Raw genomic sequence first — 20,163 nt, forward strand, 5'->3', positions numbered from 1 at the left:
GTGAGCGATGGTCTGTTTGTTCTGGGCTGGTATGTAGCTCATTTCACTCTAGGAGCCCACCATCTGGACCTGGGCCTTGCTGCCAGTAGCTCTCGGTGACCATATATGGCAAAATGATATATGTGATAAAAAGAAGTCAAATTCCCCAATTGCGTCAGCCCCTGGAGCATGCAGCCTGCCTGGCTCGAGCCCCTTCCAGCCTCTCTCCCAGCCTTCTGCCCCGCACCTTTGCTCCGGACACCAAAGGGGCTCAGAGATTGACTGGGGGAGCAGGGAGCTGGGGGCGGGGCTGCCATCCCTTCACCCGTTCACCCCAACGTTTGTTTGGGGTGGGGAGGATAATTAGCGAGGGCCTGAGCTGCCAATGTATTTGCCTCTGGCCTTAAACCAGGAAGATTAGAAACTAAGCGATAACTCACATTCTTTCCAGAAAGCAGCCTAGTGTGGCGCCAGTATGTATGTGGGTAGGAGGTGGGGGGCACAGTCCCACTGGGGTTCTGTCTACCCCCAATCCCAAAGATCAAATGGCCCCCAACATCTCTTAAATTCCCTTGAACCTTAACCTGCCAGGAAAAAAGTCCACATAGCTTATCTGGGGGAACAAAATAGAATAAAATTTAAACACACACACACACACACACACACACAATTTTTCTCTCCCCAAACTTTCTTTCTTCCTTTCTTCTGCTCTGCCCTGTCCCCAGCATCCACACCTGATGCATGGCTGTATGCACCACCCTGCAAGGGAGCTCCCACTCTGGGCCAGACATTGTGCAGGAGGCCAGAGGAAAGTGACAGTATAGAGCAGATCCTGGCTCTCACGCAGCGTGTCCTGGATGAGGCAATGGACTGCTGCCATACGGGGCATCCAGCCAGACACAAGGGCTCAAGGAAGCTTCTGGGAGGAGGCGACACTTGAGCTGAATCTTAAAGAACAAGCAGTAGTTAGCCTAATGATGGATGGGGGTTAGAACCGGAAACCCCGGGCTGAGGAGAGAAAGCGGGGGAGAGAGACCAGATGGGGCTGAGTGCCTCCGGGTGTGGAGAGACGTGAGGCTGGAGGTAAACAGGGGCCAGAGCATGGAGCCTTTTTCTAGGAGATGTTAAAGGGACTGGGTCTCTGTCACCATCCCCATCTCCCAGCCTTCTATCTCACAGCTCAGCCCACCACCGCGGAGCATGGGTCAGGTCAGGCACGTGTGCGCGCGCGCGCACACACACACACACACACACACACACACGAATATGCCTGGAAATGTATACTCAATGCCACATCACATAAGCAAGGACATTTAGCAAAAGGGAAGAAAAGAAGAAAAATGATGTTCAAATGAGAACCAGGGAGAGACGGCAGGCCTGGGGGAGGGCACTCAGCCAGGAAGGGGAGAGGAGGAGTGGAAGTGGGAAGTGCGTGGGCGGGAGAGCCAGGAGGCTGTTGATTGAAAGGGAGCTGGAGAATGCTCTGGGCTCTCCCCAAGGGGAAGACACAGACAGGAGCGGAGACAGCTGGTCAGCAGAGGTGGTGGGAGTTGGGGGCGAAGCACAGAGTCTAGAGCCCAGCCTCCCCCATCCAAGGCTCAGCTCGGATGTGTGTCCCCTCACGCCTCGCCCGCGGGAACTGTGGCTCCTCCTTTAGCTGACCACAGTGGTGGGCATTGGCTGCAGGAGGTCCCTGAGAAAGCCCTCCAGTGTGGTCCAGGAGGGAGATAGGGCCTGGGGATCTGTCTGATGCTCCGCTTTAGTGTGGATACATTGATCAGATGTGTTCCCTGACATCCTGGAGGGTTTGAAAGCCTGTTCTGAAGGGTGAGTGTCATTCATGGCACATGCCTCAAAGACCTGTGTTCCCTGTGCATTCAGAGGGGAGGATCATATTTTAGGACTCAGCCGAGGCTTTGCTTCCACCTCCTTGGCTCCTCAGGGCTAGGCCAGGAACGTGCCTGTGTATTCGTTTGGAAATCCCAATGCAATGCAGTGGGACATGCTTAGGGCAAGTGAAGGGCAGGTACACTGTCTTTTATGACCCACCCTTGGCCTTGGAAGCCGCACATAGTCACTTCCATTGTATTCTGTTCAGAGCTACTGTGATACCATCAGGGAGGAGACTATGCAAGGGCACCAGTTCCAGGAGGTGAGGGTCTTTAAGGCCGTCTTGGAGATTGGCCACTGCAGTCACTAAATTTTGGGGTAATTTGTCATGCAGCCATAGATGACTAATACAGGCGGAGATGTCCTTGATGGGGTGCTTGGCCCAGGGTGGCAGGCAGGTAAGGTGGGGCAGGACTTGACTCTGAGTCTCTTAGACAAGATTCTTTTCACTACAAGAGATTTAAACTTCTATTTTATTTATTTTATTATTTATTTATTTATTTATTGAGAAGGAGTTTTGCTCTTGTTGCCCAGGCTGGAGTGCAGTGGCGCGATCTTGGCTCACTGCAACCTCTGCCTCCTGGGTTCAAGTGATTCTCCTGCTTCAGCCTCCCGAGTAGCTGGGATTACAGGTGTCCGCCCTCACGCCCAGCTAATTTTTTTATTTTTAGTAGAGACAGGGTTTCACCATGTTGGCCAGGCTGGTCTTGGACTCCTGACCTCTGGTGATCGTCCCACCTTGGTCTCCCAAAGTGCTGGGATTACAGGTGTGAGCCACCATGCCTGGCCAAAAAAATTCATTTTAAACTGAAGTATAGAAAGAAATGTATGGGCCCACATAACAGAAAAGACCAGAATCAGTGCTGGTTTTGAGTAGCTGAAACTAAGATGTTAGAGAAAGTACGTGACTCGTAGTCAAATGGGACACATGGAGCAGATAGGAGTGTTTGGAGGAGAGGTCAGCAGCAGCTAGAGTGATGGGCAGTGGAGATTCCTTTGTGTATGTGCTCAATTTCTACACCAAAAAAGAAAAGAACAGCAACAGCAAACAAACAGTGGAGATGTTTCTATGTGTGTGTGTGTGGTGGGGTCAATTTGTTGGTTTCTTTCGCTTTCTTTGTACAGGATTCAGCACAGGCACGTGCCCATCTCAGCACCTTCACAGCAGAGAGCGATTCTCTGCATCCAGTTGCCCCAGAGACACATCTGGACACCTACCCCCAACAAAGCCCCCAAGACCTTCCAGAAGAGGAGCTGTGTCCAAGAGCCCCCTTCCTGTTATGGGAAGTGCACTGTCTTCTGACCCTCATATCTGTTGCCTCTATTTGCTGCTCTCTCATAAACCAATCCAAATGGAGGGCATCTGTATTGCCAAAGGGATTGGTCACTCAGCTTCGTCGGATGCAAGAAAAGATTCTGAGGGTAGGGACGGGCATCGGTCTTGCTGACTGCCCTCTCTGCAGCTGTCAGGACTGGGCTTGGCATGTAGTAGGTTGCCCATAAATGTTTGTTGAATGAATACATATCGTCAGGAAAAAGGAGGTTGTTGTAAGGACACGCAGAAGAACCAGAACTGGAACTGGAAGTCAGAGCGGAAGTGGCCCCAGGGACCAGTGAGTCTCAGCCTGTCTCTCAGGGGCTGTGTCTTTTCTCACTATGCACCTGCTAAGATGTGGCACTTGCCATGGCCTCCCCATTCCACCTCATGGCATTCTTCATTGTCAACTTTCAGCCCCCACCTTCCAGGAGCCTTATACTATGGGTGACTCGCTTCTCTTCTATATTTAACCACTTCCTCCAAACCAGACCCTTCCCATCAACATTTAAACATTTCAGGTCTCTCCCACTGAAAGAACAAACCAACCAACCCTCTCCAACACAAGACCTTCTCCAGTTACTGCCTTCCTTCCCTTCACGACCAACTTCTGGAAAGGTTTTTCCACATTCCCCGTTTTCGTCTCTTCTCCTCACACTCAGTTCTTGCTCATTCCATTCTGGGTTCCCCTCCATCACTCCATTGACATAAGTCTTGCTGCGGTGCCAGTGACATCCTAGTTGTTCCAGTCCTCACCTTGCATGACCCACAATCACACTAGACACAGATGGTCAAGTTTCTCATTGAACTTACCAGATGTTTCACCTCTCTCTCTGTTGCCCCGTTCAGCCTCCTTCACCAGCTCAGGTCCACTGTCAGGCTGGTGGGGTTCCTCAAGGGCTGGCCCAGGGCCCCCTTGCTGTCCACTCTGTACTTTCTCAGTGGGCAGTTGTCTGTGTTCCTTTCTTTCTTTCTGAGACAGGGTCTCACTCTGTCACTCAGGCTGGAGTGCAGTGGTGCAATCTCAGCTCACTGCAGCCTCCGCCTCCCGGGGTCAAGCGATCCTCCCACCTCAGTCTCCTGAGTAGCTGGGACAACAGGTGCATGCCACCACACCGGGCTACTTTTTGTATTTTTTGTAGAGACAGGGTTTCACCATGTGCCTGGGCTGTGTGTTAGTTATTTAGGCTCTTCTGTTACTATATATACATTTGTGACCCTTGTGATAACAGCTCTTCCTTCTCCTCTCCTTCCAAGAACATGTTAGGACTTCCTCACCTCCTTGGGACATGGTTATGAAGATGAGAGTAAATGACACGTCACTTCTGGACAGAAACTTTCAGAGTCAACGTGCAATTCATGATGTCCCTGTCTCTGCCTTAATCATAGTGGAAGCACCTGCTGAGATGGAAGTTTCCTCAGCCTGGTCTCTGAGGGTCTATGATGAGCAAAGTCTTCCTTAGGATCTGCTTTGGAGAAATAGATCTTAACTGAATTAAGATACTGAAGTTTGGCATTATTTATTTATGTATCTATTTATTTACTTGTAACAGCTTTGTTAGATTTTGGTATCTGGTTATTGCTAGCCTCCTCAAACAAATTGAGAAGTGTTCTTTCCTGCTCTATTTTCTGAAATAATTTGCTTAAGATTTGTGTAACTTCTTTCTCAAATGTTTGATAGAATTCACCAGGGAAACTATCTGGGCTAGGAGCTTCCTTCCTCTTTCTTTCTTTCTTCTTTGTCTCTCTTTCTGTCTCTTCTTTCTTTTCTTTTTAAAAGCTCTACTTATATAGCATTGACATTTAAAAATTGTACATATTTAAGCTGTACAACTTGATTTTTTAACTCTATAAACAATAGTTTTATTTAAATAATATTTTTTATTATACTTTAAGTTCTGGGATATATGTGCAGAATGTGCAGGTTTGTTACATAGGTATACATAGGTTTGTTACATATGTGCCATGGAGGTTTGCTGCACCCATCAACCTGTCATCTACATTAGGTATTTCTCCTCATGCTATCGCTCCCCTAGCCCCCATCCCCCAACTTGATGTTTTGATATAGATTGTGAAATGATCAGAACACAGCCAATTAAATATCTACCTCTTCTACATAGTTACCCTTTGTGTGTGCGTTGAAAAGATTTACGATCTATCATCTTCTGAAGTTTTCTTTGTGGGAAAGGTTCTGATAATGAATTAAATTTCTTTAATAGATGGAACTATTTAGATTTTGGATTTCATTTTGTAATTGTAATTTATCAAGCCATTTTGCCCGTCTCAGTTGCCAAATTTATTGGCATAAAGTTGTTCATAATATTTTCTTATTACCTTTTAATGCCTGTGGGCTCTGCGGTGATATTGATGCAGGATTTTTTTTCGGCCCCTTTGCTGAACTTGTGGCAGGGGCGCCCCATCTATTTGGCTCACTGCGCTCAGCCCCTTGAGGGAGGGAGCGAGCATGTGAGAGAGTGAGTGCAGGATCTGGCTCGCTGCAGGATCTGGCTTGCCACAGGAGCAAGCTCTGTTGGGGGGGGGGGCCTGTGGCCAGACCAGGTGTGTCACCTTGAGGGGAACAGTGACACCCAGGTGAGGTTGCCCATGACCCTGAAGCCCCAAAGGGGGTGTGTTATAGTAGTCTTTTAGTTCCACTGTCCATGGTCTGATGGACAGTGGTGTGTTAGCAGCTTAGTTGGCCCCTTGCCTCGTCATGTGGGGTAGCTGCCCTCCGCTGCTGAGGGCAAAGAGCCATTGTGACAGCCTTTTCTGGGTACCTGCACTTGGTGGGTCCTGAGGTCTTATCCAGCATCCAAGAAGAAAATCTTCAATCACCTGCATGACCTCATTCTTCCTGGATGCTGGACAAGAGCTTGGGACCCAATGAGTGGGTGAAGACAGAGCATTTTATTGAGCGACGGAAACAGCGCTCAGTGGAGAGGGGAGCTGGAGAGGGGATGGGAAGGGAAGGTTGTCTTCCCCAAAGTCAGGTTGTCTCTTCCTCGAAGTCAGGCCATCTCCCCTTCTACTGACTGAGTATTTATAGGCACAGGATGGGGAGTGTGTGCTGATTGGTTTGTGAGTATGCAAAGAAGGTTAAAATTAAGAGATCACTCAAAGGTGGGCATGATAGTGTAGAAAACCAATTAGGAAAGGGTAGGTATATGTAAAATAGGTGAAAGGTGGGGATCAATCAGAGGAAAGCACACCAAACAGGAGGACACATTCTCAATCTAGTCCAAGGATTTAACTTGTAGTTTGGCTTTCAGGCTTTAAACTGTCTTTGGTTTGGAGGTGGGGCTTCACCAGGGACCTGCCCCTGTCTGCCGGGGCATTTGGCTGCCTCCTGTTACTATGAATATCTCCTTTCATTCCCTAAATTTATAATTTGCATGCTCTCTCTTTAATCAACCTAGCCAGCTAGGAGTTTATAAATTTCGTTGATATTTTCAATGAACCAGCTTTTGGCTTTGTTAATTTTCTCTGCTTATATGTTTTCTGCTTCACAAATATTGACTGTTTTTTATTATTTTTTCCTTTCTTCTAAAGTTTACTTTGCTCTTTTTTATCCTAGCTTTTTGAAGTGGAACCTTAGATCCTTTTACATCTTTCTTCTTTCCTAATAAAGCTAAATATTTTCCTTTAAGCACTCCTTTAGTTGTAAATCGCAAATTTTCAGATTATACTTTTATTTATTGTTCAGTGCAAAATAATTTTTAATTACTCATTTTCCTTGTGACTTATTCTTCTACCCATGGGTTATTTGGAAGTGTGTATTTAATTTCCAAATATTTGGGTTGTGCCAGATATCTTACTGTAATTGACTTCTAATTTCAATAAATTAAGATTTATCGAAGGTTTCAATAGTTTGAAATGTATTGAGACTCGTTTTATGGCCCAACTCGTTTTATGGTCTATCTTGGAGAATGTACAATGTGTACTTGGAGTGTTCTACAAATGTCAGTTAGGTCAAGTGGTTGACAGCATTGTTCAGATCTTCTTTTTCTTTCTTATTTTTCTTTCTTAACCATTATATATATTAGCCAACCCTGACTAATACAGTCCTGAAATCTGCATCTCTGGCCTTGAGTCTCTGAGCTCTAGGCCCATATCTGACTGTATACAATACATCTTTACTTGTATATTTCAAAGACACTTCAAATTAACTATTGAAGAGAATGAACTAATGATCTTTCCCCAGAAAACTGGTGCTTTTCCAAGGTTCTTCATCTCAGTGGATGGCACCTTTGCTATCCATCCAGTTTCCCCAACCAGGAACCTAAAGTCATCCCTCAGACCTTTTTCTTTTTTTGAGACAGAGTCTCACTCTGTCGCCCAGGCTGGAGTGCAGTGGCACGATCTTGGCTCACTGCAACCTCCACCTCCCGGGTTCAAGTGATTCTCCTGCCTCAGCCTCCTGAGTAGCTGAGATTACAGGCGTGTGCCACTAAGCCCAGCTAATTTTTGTATTTTTAGTAGAGATGGGGTTTCACCATGTTGGCCAGGCTGGTCTCAAAGACCTCAAGTGATCCACCCACCTCAGCTTCCCAAAGTGCTGGGATTACAGGTGTGAGCCACTGCACCCAGCCCCTCAGGCCTTTTTCTGTCTTGCTGTCTCCACATCCAATCTAGCTCCAATCCCAGCTTTTCCTCCTCAATATAGTTCAAATCCATCCACTTACCTCCATCTGTGCTGCCACCGCCCTTGTGCAAGCCACCATCATTCCTCCCTTAGATAACGGCAGTACCTCCTTGCTCTTCTCTCCACTTCATTCTCCACACAACAGCCAGGGTAAAGCTGCAAAAACCCCAGTCTTATCATTTACCCCTTGCACACTTGACCACTTAAAATCATTCACGAGCATCTCATTGCTCTGCAGATAATGACCCAAATCTTTCCCATGGCCCACGAGACCCTGTGTGCTCTGGCCCTGCTCCCCCCTCCATCTCCACAGTCTCCCCTCACTCACTACATTTCTGCCACATTCACCCCCTTCTACCACAGGGTCTTTGCACATGCTGTTGGTCCCAAATGAAATGTTCCTCCCCCACCTGCACCCAATTTTGTCCAACTATCCTCTTCCTTAGTTGAGGTCCACTTTTTTTGAGATGGAGTTTTGCTTGTCGCCTGGGCTGGAGTGCAGTGGCGTGACCTCAGCTCACTGCCACCCCCACTTCCCAGGTTCAAGTGATTCTCCTGCCTAAGCCTCCCAAGTAGCTGGGATTACAGGCGTCTGCCACCATGCCTGGCTAATTTTTGTATTTTTAGTAGAGATGGGGTTTCACCATGTTGGCCAGGCTGGTCTCGAACTCCTGACTCAGGTGATCCATCTGCCTCGGCCTCCCAAAGTGCTGGGATTACAGGCGTGAGCCACTGCACCCGGCCCACTTGTCTTTCTGATCCCAGCTCTGTTTCACTTCCCAGGGAGCACCTCCTCTAACCTCTGTGTCAGTTTGGGTCCTTTGAGAAGCAGAATCAAAGTGGGATTAGATATGCAGGAGATTTACCTGGGGTTAATGATGTAAAGGATGAAGAGCTGACCTGCTGGTAATATCCCTTCTGTGTTTGGTCATTGGCCCAGAGCTACCTGGGGAGGGAGAAGTGTTGGTGTCACGCTGGGGGAGATTTGAAGGGGTAGCAGTTGGAAGCTGTCAGCCAACCACATGCCTCACAAAAGCGTCTCTTCAAGGGACACATGCATAGCACCCCTCCACGGCCACACAACAGCTCCCTAAACCAGAACGTGCTCCTTCGATACATATAGTCATAGGACAATGTTCCCTCTTTTCAGAGAACTGACCTGGGTTGCAATTATACCCCTCGTGAGCGTTATTTTTATTTGAGGTCTGTCTCTGCTTGAGAACAGGGACAATGGACTCACTGGCCATTGTGTCTCTCGCCCATGACAGTGTGTTCAATAAATGCTTGCAAGAAAAAAATGAAAGAATGAATCAGTGATTCATGACCAAGCCGGTCTCTCTGCATTCTCTAGTCCTAATTCACAAAATAGAACCTGATGGCCCAGCTCACCTTTTCCCCCTGGCCATGGGACACCAAGGGGCTGATGCTGACCCTGTCCATCAATTATGTGGGGGAGGGGAGTCATGTGGTACAAATCTGGGGTGCCACAGTGGATTTCTCTAGAATGAGTACCTTGGAACCGCCACGAAGTCTTTGTGTATTTTTTTTTTTTTTTTTCGGTAAAAGCATGGCACTCTTCACCTGACTTAATCTTCTAGAGACTGGAGTTGTGAGGAGTAGTGCAGACACCTGTGAGTCCTCATCCCCCCAGCATGAATTGTCCCCAGGGAACAGGTCCTTATGCCTGAGGCTTTAAATACACACACACAGCAGCACCCCCTCTGCTTCCCCAGAAACCTACCCTCTGTTTCATTTTCTCTGAGATGTTTTAGCTGAGACTAAGGCAGCATCTCAGGACTGGAAACTTCCTGGAGCTTACTCACATAGAATGAAAATACAGCAGCGTTAGAAACAGGGCCATAGACTCAGACTAGACCTGAGTTCAAATCCCAGCCCCTTCACTTCCAAGCTCTAGCACTCTGGGCTGTTACTTAACCTCTCTGAGCCCCCTTTTCTCATCTCTAAAATGGAATTAGCAAAATAGCAAAACCAAACAGGCAGTTATGAAGATGAAGCAAAATGTCTCCAGTAGCGGCTCAAAGTTCAGGGCACATTAGCCTATTAGCAGCTCTGAAAAATCCTGCAGTAAAGAAACCCAGCTTTCCCCAAGCCTATTTGGCAGCAGGTTTGTGAAGCACAACCACGCACGAGATTCTGGTGTTCTTTGGAAAGCACTGCTCTAGAGAATGTAGCTTTTCTCTTTAGATCACTGTGGACCTTCAAAACTACCACAAATAAGATCCAGATGGCTTTGGCCTCCTGAAAAACCATTCTGAATTGAGTTCGGGGGTGTTATATCTCTGGATTTCATTGAGGAATGCTGGAACTCTCCAACATGTTCATCACTGTGTGCTCTGCAGGGACGTTGTGGATGACATCGTGTGATGCTCCTCTCTTTAATGCTAACGGACACTTTCTCCAGTCAAAGCTGGTCATGGTCATAGCGGCATGGAATGTTTTAAGTGCACAGAAGGTTAGAGGCCAGCCTGTTTTACCTCTTCATTTTGCAGATGAGCAAACAGGTCCAGTTAGAAAATCAAGTGACTCATCCAGGGACAGACAGAACGAGGGGCAGAGCTCAGAACTCAGACCCAGCCAGCTGTTGTGCACTGAATGGACACCGCTGGGCTCTCAGGAAGATGACAGCTCCTTGGTTAGATGCAGAAACATGAAGGACCACCCGTTGGGGACTGGTAGGCCCCTTGGCCCTTGGCTCCTTCTTCTGACATGGCTATGAGGAGGGAGGTGAGGGGAAGGGCAGGATTATGGTGGAAGACCAGGGGTCTGTGGGTCTGAGTCCAGATGGCAGGCAGCTGGGCCGAGGCACACACCAACGACTACTTCCTCTTCTTTCTGGTGATTCCAAGGGTGAGGAGGCTGGGAAGGAACTTGCAACAGATAGAAGGGAGACCAGAAGGAATTTGGAATGGGCCCAAGGGGTCCAGCTCTTAGAAAATGAGGGTGAAATATTTTCTGCTTGGAGAGAGCATTATTTACAAGAACAGAGCAGGAACAGGGTCCTGCCCGGGTAGACTGGTGGGCTCTGGCTTATGTTTCATGGCTGTGACAGCTCATACCAATCTGTGTTTCTAAGACAACCAGCGAACCAAATAGGAACAACATTAATCGTGATAAGAGGTGGCTGTTGCAGGCTGGGCCAACCCAGACAAGTTGAGCTCAAAGATCATAAGTTTTGAGGCCAATTCTAAATTTAGAGTCCAATTTTTGAGGAAGCCAAAATGAGCTCTCCTTGCATGAAGTGTGTCAGAAGAATAGAAGACACAATCCCCAAAGAGCAGCTAGTAGAGGTGGCTGGGGTCCTCCTTCCAGCTAGAGATGCTAATAATGAGATCGAACAGCTCCTTCTTCTTTAAAAAATTCTAAGGGCCGGGCACGGTGGCTCATGCCTGTAATCCCAGCACTTTGGGAGGCTGAGGCGGGCGGATCACGAGGTCAGGAGATCGAGACCATCCTGGCTAACACGGTGAAACCCCATCTCTACTAAAAATACAAAAAATTAGCCAGGCGTGGTGGCAGGCGCCTGTAGTCCCAGCTACTCGGGAGGCTGAGGCAAGAGAATGGCGTGAACCTGGGAGGCGGAGCTTGCAGTGAGCCGAGATCGCGCCGCTGCACTCCAGCCTGGGGGACACAGTGAGACTCTGTCTCAAAAAACAAAACAAAAAAACTTAGTCTTTTCAAACTAAAAGCTTTGAAAGAACTGAATATCACATCTCTTCTCTCTTCCCTGCTGCCTTTAAAATGTGTTCTTATTTAGAAAGAACCCCACAGCAACTCAGGGTGTAAGTGGAAGGGGCAAAATTTAAACCCCTAGCTTCCCCTCCACACCCAGCCTCAATCTAACCCTGCATGGACTAGGCCTCACTCCCTTCTAAGTGGGCCCTTCAGAGCAGGAAGGCTGCAGGTTATCTACCAGAACAGACGCTTCCTGTTAGCTCAAGCCAAATACTCTCCTCCTTGGCCAACTCGTGGGATTGGCACCAACACTATGCTGATGCCAGTGTGCCCCAGAGATTAGCCACTTTTGTCCCCAAGTTTTATGGTACTCTACTATGAACACTCTCATTGTGCTTGAATGGACTAGGGGCTCAAAGGCTCTATTCCAATGTGGGCTCTAGCCTCCACTTATTTTTACCAACTGAGCTCTTACCATCTGCCTTTGCCATTTGCTCTAAGAGGTCTTGGAGGGTAAACCTCTCAGAGTAACAATTTCTTCATCTATAAAATACCATGTGTGGGCCGGGCACGATGGCTCACGCCTGTAATCCCAGCACTTTGGGAGGCTAAGGTGGGCGGATCATGAGGTCAGGAGATCAAGACCATCCTGGCTAACACGGTGAAACCCCGTCTCTGCTAAAAATACAAAACAAAACAAAACAAAACAAAACAAAACAAAACAAAAAACAGCTGGGCGTAGTGGCAGGCGCCTGTAGTCCCAGCTACTCGGGAGGCTGAGGCAGGAGAATGATGTGAACACAGGAGGCGGAGCTTGCAGTGAGTAGAGATCGTGCCACTGCACTCCAGGCTGGGTGATAGAGCTAGGCTCTGTCTCAAAACAAAACAAAAAAAAACCACGTGTGTCAAATTCACCCATGTGATGTTTCCCGCATTTATATCCAGCCCCTATTTCCACAAATGCTACCTAGGTCAGGTCTTCATTGCGCCTATGGAGGTCTCCTCATTTATTGGGCTGCCTCCATTCATCCAGAATACATAGGGCTAATCTTCCTAAAGCATGATTTTGATCAAGTCACTCTCCTGCTCAAAGCCTTTTCATAGCTTCCCATTGCCTGCAGAGCCAATTCCAAATCACTTAGCCTGGTTTCAAAGTCATCCACCATCTGGCCTCAGCCTGTCCTTTTTGTTCATTCTTGTCCACCTACTTCTTCCAGCTGTTACATAAACTGTCGCCTAAAGCTGCCTTCTTACATATTTTAAGTTCGGCCTAAAGGTTTCTCCATACATAGTGAATTGTAACCTAACTGGATGTGTAAATAAGTCTGTAATCTACTCTTCTACCAGTCACAGAATTCCAACCAATCACAGGCGGCCCACTGTTCAAGCCATAAAGATGGCAGACACTGAGCTGTAACCAACCCTGCTGTTTCTATACCTCACTTTCCTTTTCTGTTTGTCACTTTCCTTCTTCTGTCCATAAATGTTACCCGACCATATGGCAGTCTCGGGAATCGCTCTGAACCCATTCTGGTTCGGGGGCTGCCCAATTCTCAAACATTTTTTCTTCAGTTAAACTCTGTTAAATTCAATTTGTCTAAAGTTTTTCTTCTCACACAGCAAACTGAACAATCACACTCCAGGTTTTCATGTCAATGGGCCCTCATTCACATGCATCCTTTAATCTGAAATGTCCTTCTCCACATTTCTGCACATCAAACTTTTACCCTACTGACCCCCATAGCCTAATTATTAGCTGTATGATCTTGAGCAAATTATTTAAACTCCATATCTGAAGAAGATCGTTTCCAAAGATTGCCACAGCAATCGTTTCCATCCTGTGTGCCCTTTGCAAGGTGAGTTTGCCACTTCTCCATGTCAGTTTCCTTTCCGTTTGAATCTCTGCTGGCTCTGTGACATTCATGAACCCATCAAATGTGGTGGACATGATGCTATGTCATTTGCAGCTTCTGTTTTTGTACTCTGGGAAGCTGGCCACCATATACAGAAGTTCTAGCTATCCTGCTAGAGAGAGGTCACAGAAAGGACAACTGACGTGCCCCAGCTGACAGCTAGCCCCACAGCCCGACTCAACTGAGTAAGGCCATTTTGATCCTCCAGCTCCAACCAGGGCTAACACTGCAGCGTAGAGATGAACTGTTTCCACTAAGCCCTGCTTGAGTTTCTGAACCCCCAAATTGCAAACAAATAAAATTGCTGTTTTAAGTGACTCAGTTTTGGGGTAGATTGTTATGTAGCAATGGATAATTGAAACAGACTCCTCGCCTACAAAATGGGGATAATAATGGTCTCCAGCCTCAGAGAAGGACTGGGAGGATTAAGTGAGTCAATCTATGAAAAGCTCTTAGAATAGTGTCTGCACATGGCAAGATCGCAATAAACACTAACTCCTCACAACCTCAAATTAACTTAATTTTTTCTTGTTTCTTGTTCATCCCTAAATCCCTCTCGCAGCAGTGCCTGGCATACAATAGGTACTCGGCAAACACAACTGGATATCAAACGTCCCCTTCCTTAAGATTTCTCTGATGACATTCCATCAGCTTGCCACCACCCCTCCCTCTCCTGATTCCCACTGCACTTTATCAGCTCTTCCCACAATGTAGGCTACCTTCAGCCTAGAACCCTGGCGGGTATGTCTCCTTGGTAGATGGTGAGCTTCTTGAAGACAATGACATTATTCATAATATATAAATAATAATGAATGAATTAATTAAAAATGGGAACAAGGCCAGGCACGGCAGCTTATGCCTGTAATCCCAGCACTTTGGAAGGCCGAGGTCAGCGGATCGTGAGGTCAAGAGATCAAGACCATCCTGGCCAACATGGTGAAACTCCGTCTTTACTAAAAATATAAAAATTAGCCAGGCATGGTGGTGCACACCTGTAATCCCAGCTACTCGGGAGGCTGAGGCAGGAGAATCTCTTGAACCTGGGAGGCGGAGGTTGCAGTGAGCTGAGATCATGTCACTGCACTCTAGCCTGGAGACAGAGCCAGACTCTGTCAAAAAACAAAAAACAATGTCACCTCCCATACCAGCATAACCAGGTTGTTTTTTTTTTTTGAGACGGAGTCTGGCTCTGTCACCCAGGCGATCTTGGCTCACTACAACCTCTGCCTCCTGGGTTCAAGTGATTCTCCTGCCTCAGCCTCCTGAGTAGCTGGGATTACAGGTATGCGCCACCATGCCTGGCTAATTTTTGTATTTTTAGTAGAGACGGGATTTCACTATGTTGACCAGGCTGGTCTCGAACTCTTGACTTCAGGTGATCCGCCTGCCTTGGCCTCCCAAAGTGCTGGGATTACAGGTGTGTGCCACTGCGCGCGACCGCAGGTTTGTAATTCAAAAGAGGTGATGAATGACTCAGGCGCTCCGACATGCCTTCCAGAGCATATCTAATTGTAGATGGTGGCTTCTCTGTCTTCCTGGTCCCATCTGTGTGACTTTTATACTTTAAGGCAGGAGAGAATCCAAACAGGACTCCTGCAGAAAGTCTATTTACTGTCCTAAGAGCTGGCTGACCTTGAACTCTGGAAGTACAGGGTGTCACAAACCTAGGAAGGAACTAATGACTCCCAAGTCTGTTCCTATGGCTGACAAATGTCTGAAGTTCCTCCAGTAGATGAAAAACAGCTCATTCCTAAGCCATGATTTCTTCAGAAATCATTTTATTATCTCTAAGACTTGTGAAGTCTAAAGAGAGAGTAGAATTTGAAAGAATGTTGAATTCCATCTGGTTCAAAGAGCTTTAGTGTTAGACATAAACAACTTTACCAGTTTGAAAAACCAAAGATGAGCAAAATCAAATCAGGTGGTAGAGCTTCCTGGGTAGGGGTGTAACATACAACTTAAATCTAGGTGTCCTGGTCTATGTGGCACTTTGTTTGAATTATGGGGTCATTGACACAGCAAGATAGATAAGGCATAGTAGTTGTTACGTAATCTCAGGAGAGTGGAGAAGGCACTCCCAAAACTGGAAATGATATTACATTTTCCTTGGTGAGAATCTTTGAACCCCAGGAGGGTTTAAAATTAAGTATAGAAAGTTTAAGGGAATCATGATATTAATGTTTTCATGTAAAAGAATCTAGGCATGTTTATGTATATATAATGCTTAACAGAATTTAGCCTATTTACAGAAAAAAAGTCAAAATTCCAGTTGAAAATTAGTAAGTATTTAATTGATTCAGACTTATGACTTTAAACTGAAAACTTCCTAAGCGTATATATAGTATTGGAACATTTAAGAGAACTCTAAGGTTGTCGTATTTGCAAGTTTAATTTATCGCATGAATAATCTAAATTTAAACACTTGAAAAGGTTTTGTTGTTAAGTCAGGCCATTAAAGTACATAAAAGGAAACAGAACACAATAAGTGTCTCAATGCAATTTTAAATCTTTAAAAGGAATTTAACCTTATAATTGGAACCACACATCCAAAATCCTTTTAAAAGTGATAGGTAAAATATGTTGGACATCAACAGGATAAGATTAGAAAGCTGAAGCTTAAAGAAGAGCTACGATTTTGAATTGTAATTTCAATAAATTAAATATTAATTTTAAAAGTCAGCTAAACTTCTGTATCATCTATGAAATGAGATTTATGGTAATAATTGCCGTGTAAGATCATTAAGAAGATTAAATGAGACATTAGTTTAAAAGCGTCTGGCACTGTGCCTGTCACATGGTAAGCATAATATATGATGGCATTTATTAATATTATTAAGTCTTCCTTAAGGGAGAGCATAAAGCCAGGCATGGGGATGTACACCTGTACTCCCAGCTACTAGGAAGCCTGAGGCAGGAGGATCACTTGAGCCCAGGAGTTCGAGTCCAGGCTAGGCAACATAGTGAGAGACTGTCTCAATTGAAATCAATCAATCAATCAATCAATAAAAGAGTACAAAGATGTTTAGAAATGAGAGGGAATATGGGATAAGATGTGACCCACAGCACAAGTAATCCTGGTGGCAGGGGTGAGATATCCACCACACCCCTTTGCCCCTTAGCCCCTGTCTGGCTAACAAGGCTCGCCTTATCTTGTCTGGGTCTCCCCAAGAAGTGTTCAGCTTCCCCAGCAGGGGTGGTGTGCAATTCATTACCATTGCATCACCCAGTAGCCCTTTGCTAAGATCCATAGGAGGCATTTTTCCTAAATCCCTCATTCTCTCACTCCATCTATCCTACGAACAATTGATGTTTGTACCAAGCACCATTCTAGGCAGTGGGGATAGTGCAGCCAGCAACAGCAGCAACAATAAAAAACCCTGCTCTCATGGAGCTTACGTTGTGTGTGTGTGTGTGTGTGTGTTTTTTTTTTTTTTTTGAGACGGAGTCTCACTGTGTCACCCAGGCTGGAATGCAGTGGCCTGATCTTGGCTCACTGCAAGCTCCGCCTCCCGGGTTCACGCCATTCTCGTGCCTCAGCCTCCCGAGTAGCTGGGATTACAGGCATGAGCCACCGCGCCCAGCCATGGAGCTTACATTCTAATAATGGAGACAGATATTAAACAAAATCGACAAGTAAATTATGCAGTATGTTAGAAGAGGATATGTTGATAGAGAAAATGCACAGGGCAAAAAGATGGGTGTGGTGGGGTAAGGATTGGAATTTTAGAAAGGGTAGCCACTCCACGGAGAAGCTGACATCTCAGCCATTTGAGCCAAGACTTGAAAGAGGTGAGAGCATTCTGTGCACAGGGAACAAAGTGCAAGGACTGTGAGTTGGGAGTGTTCCTCACACATCGGAGGAATGTAGAGGAGGCCCATGAGGCTGGAGAGAACAGGCGGGAGAGTAGGAGATGCCATCAGACAAGCCATCGTGGAAGGTCTTGTGGCCTTTGTTAGGACTTTGGCTCTTACTCTGAATGAAGTGGGGAGCCATTAGGGCACTTTTGGGACAACTGGGGAAATTCCAACAGGAACTGTATATTAAATATTATTTAATCAGTATTGAAGTTTGTGGATGTTGTAATTCTCAATAAGTTGAAATAATTTTCCTGGGTGTTGGTGTGAACTGAAAGTTTGTGTCTTCCCACCTCCCAAATTTATGTGTTGAAGGTCTAACCTCCAATATGATGGTATTTGGAGGTGGGCCCCTTGGGAAGTAATTCGGGTTAGATTAGGTCATGACAGTGGGGCCCCCAGGACAGGATTAGTGCCCTTATCAAAAGGTGAAGAGACATTAAATCTTCCTCTCTCCAAGCATACAAGATGACAGCCACCTACAAGCCAGGAAGAGGCCTCAGAATTAAACCCACTTTACCAGCACCTTAATCTTGGACATCCCAACCTCCCAGCTGACTATGACAGGTGTCACTGTTAGAAGAAACATGCTGAAGTACTTAGAGGTGAAAGATCATGATGTCTAGAACTTATTTTCAAGTGACTGGGAAAAAAATAAAGGAAAAAATTTAACCATTTGTCATGTCATTGTTACAGATAACACTGTGTACTCCCCAAAACTTGTATGTTGAAGCCCTAACTTCATGTGACTGTATTTGGAGACAGAACCTTTAAGGAGGTTGGGGTTAACTGAGGTCATAAAGATGGGGCCCTAATCCAGTGACTGGTGCCCTTATAAGAAGAGGGAGAGACACCAGGTGTGTGTGCAAAGAAAGGGCCATGTGAGGATACAGTGAGAAGGCAGCCATCTGCAAAGCCAAGGAGACAGGTTCAGGAGAAACCAAACCTGTCGACACCTTGACTCTGGATTTCCAGCCTCCAGAACTGTCAGAAAATAAGCTTCTGGTTTTTAAGCCACCCAGTCTGTGTGCTATTTTGTAATGGCAGCCCTAGAAGACTAATCTACTGCATAACAAGTTACCTCAAATGTAGGAGCTTAAAATAAGATTATCTCACATGATTTCTTTTTCTTTTTTGAGATGCAGTCTCCCTCTGTTGCCTAGGCTGGAGTGCAGCGGCATGGTCTTGGTTCACTGCAACCTCCGCCTCCCAGGTTCAAGCGATTCTCCTGCCTCAGCCTCCTGGGTAGCTGGGAATACAGCCGTGTGCCACCACACCTGGCTAATTTTTGTATTTTTAGTAGAGACGGGGTTTCACCACGTTGGCCAGGCTGGTCTTTAACTCCTGACCTCAGGTGATCTGCCCACCTCGGCTCCCAGAGTGGTGGGATTATAGGTGTGAGCCACCATCTCCAGCCAATCTCACATGGTTTCTGAGGGTCAGAAATCTGGAAGACGCTCAGCTGCGTGGTTCTGGCTCCAGGTGCATCGTAAAGTACAGTCAGTATGTTTTCCCCAAGGCTTCCATCATCTGATGGCTTATCTGAGGTAGAAGGCTGCATTTCCAAGATCCACTCACGGCCGGGCACGGTGGCTCACGCCTGTAATCCCAGCACTTTGGGAGGCCGAGGCCAGCGGATCACCTGAGGTCAAGAGTTCAAGACCAGCCCGGCCCACATGGTTAAAACCCCATCTATACTAAACATACAAAATATTAGCCCGGCATGGTGGTGGGCACCTGTAGTCCCAGCTAATCAGGAGGCTGAGGCAGGAGAATGGCATGAACCCAGGAAATGGAGCTTGCAGTGAGCCAAGATTGCGCCACTGCACTCCAACCTGGGCAACAGGGCCAAGACTCCGTCTCATTTAAAAAAAAAAAAAAAAAAATACCCACTCACCTGGCTGTTGACAAGAGGTCTCAGTTCTTCACCATGTGGTCTTCTCCCCAAGGCCGCTTAAGTGCCCTTATATGAGGGCATGGCAGTTGGCTTTCCAGATTGAAAGAACCCAGGAACAGAGGAAGGAGGAAGACACAAGGCCTTTTACGACCTAGTCTTGGAAGTTGCACACCTTTGCTTCTGACACGTTCTAGTATCAGTGAATCACTAAGGCCACCCCACACTCAGGAGGAAGGGAGGTAAGTAAGCTGTGTCCCAAATTGGTGAGTTCTTGGTCTGACTTCAAGAATGAAGCCACAGACCCTCGCGGTGAGTGTTACAGTTCTTAAAGGCAACGTATCCGGAGTTTGTTCCTTCTCATGTTCAGATGTGTTCAGAGTTTTTCCCTTCTGGTGGGTTCGTGGTCTCACTGGTTCAGGAGTGAGGCTGCACACCCTGGCGGTGTATTGCAGCTCTTAAGAAGCCGCGTCTGGAGTTGTTCATTGCTCCTGATGGGTTTATGGTTTCAGTAGCTTCAAGAGTGAAGCTGCAGACCTTCACGTGTTACAGCTCATTAAGACTGTGTGGACCCAAACAGCGAGCAGCTGCAAGAGTTACCTGCAAACAGCAAAAAAACAAAAAAAACAAAAAAAAAAACAAGACTTCCACTACAGGTAAAAAGACCTCAGCGAGCTGCTGCAGCAAACGCTGGCAGCCTGCTTTTATTCTCTTATCTGGCCCCACCCACATCCTGCTGATTGGTCCATTTTATAGAGAGTTGATTGGTCTGTCTTACAGAGAGCTGATTGGTCCGTTTTGACAGGGTGCTGATTGGTCCGTTTTGACAGGGTGCTAATTGGTGTATTTACAATCCCTGAGCTAGACACAAAAGTTCTCCATGGCCCCACTAGATTAGCTAGATACAGACTGCTGATTGGTGTATTTACAAATCCTGAGCTAGACACAGAGTGCTGATTGGTGCATTTACAAACCTTGAGCT

At 46.5% G+C, this 20,163-nt stretch overlaps 1 long non-coding RNA gene across 1 annotated transcript; it reads right to left on the reverse strand.

Moving 5' to 3' along the window:
* Positions 1–2,375: 2,375 nt before the first annotated feature.
* LOC134757577 (uncharacterized) lies at positions 2,376–19,905 on the reverse strand. Its single transcript, XR_010131704.1, has 3 exons — positions 19,185–19,905; positions 7,867–7,982; positions 2,376–4,653 (listed from the first exon to the last, which is right to left on the reverse strand). It is a non-coding gene; the product is annotated as an uncharacterized lncRNA (long non-coding RNA).
* Between the last annotated feature and the right edge of the window lie 258 nt (positions 19,906–20,163).

This window comes from Gorilla gorilla, chromosome 19 (genome assembly GCF_029281585.2).
Source record: "Gorilla gorilla gorilla isolate KB3781 chromosome 19, NHGRI_mGorGor1-v2.1_pri, whole genome shotgun sequence".
Classification (NCBI taxonomy): domain Eukaryota; kingdom Metazoa; phylum Chordata; class Mammalia; order Primates; family Hominidae; genus Gorilla; species Gorilla gorilla.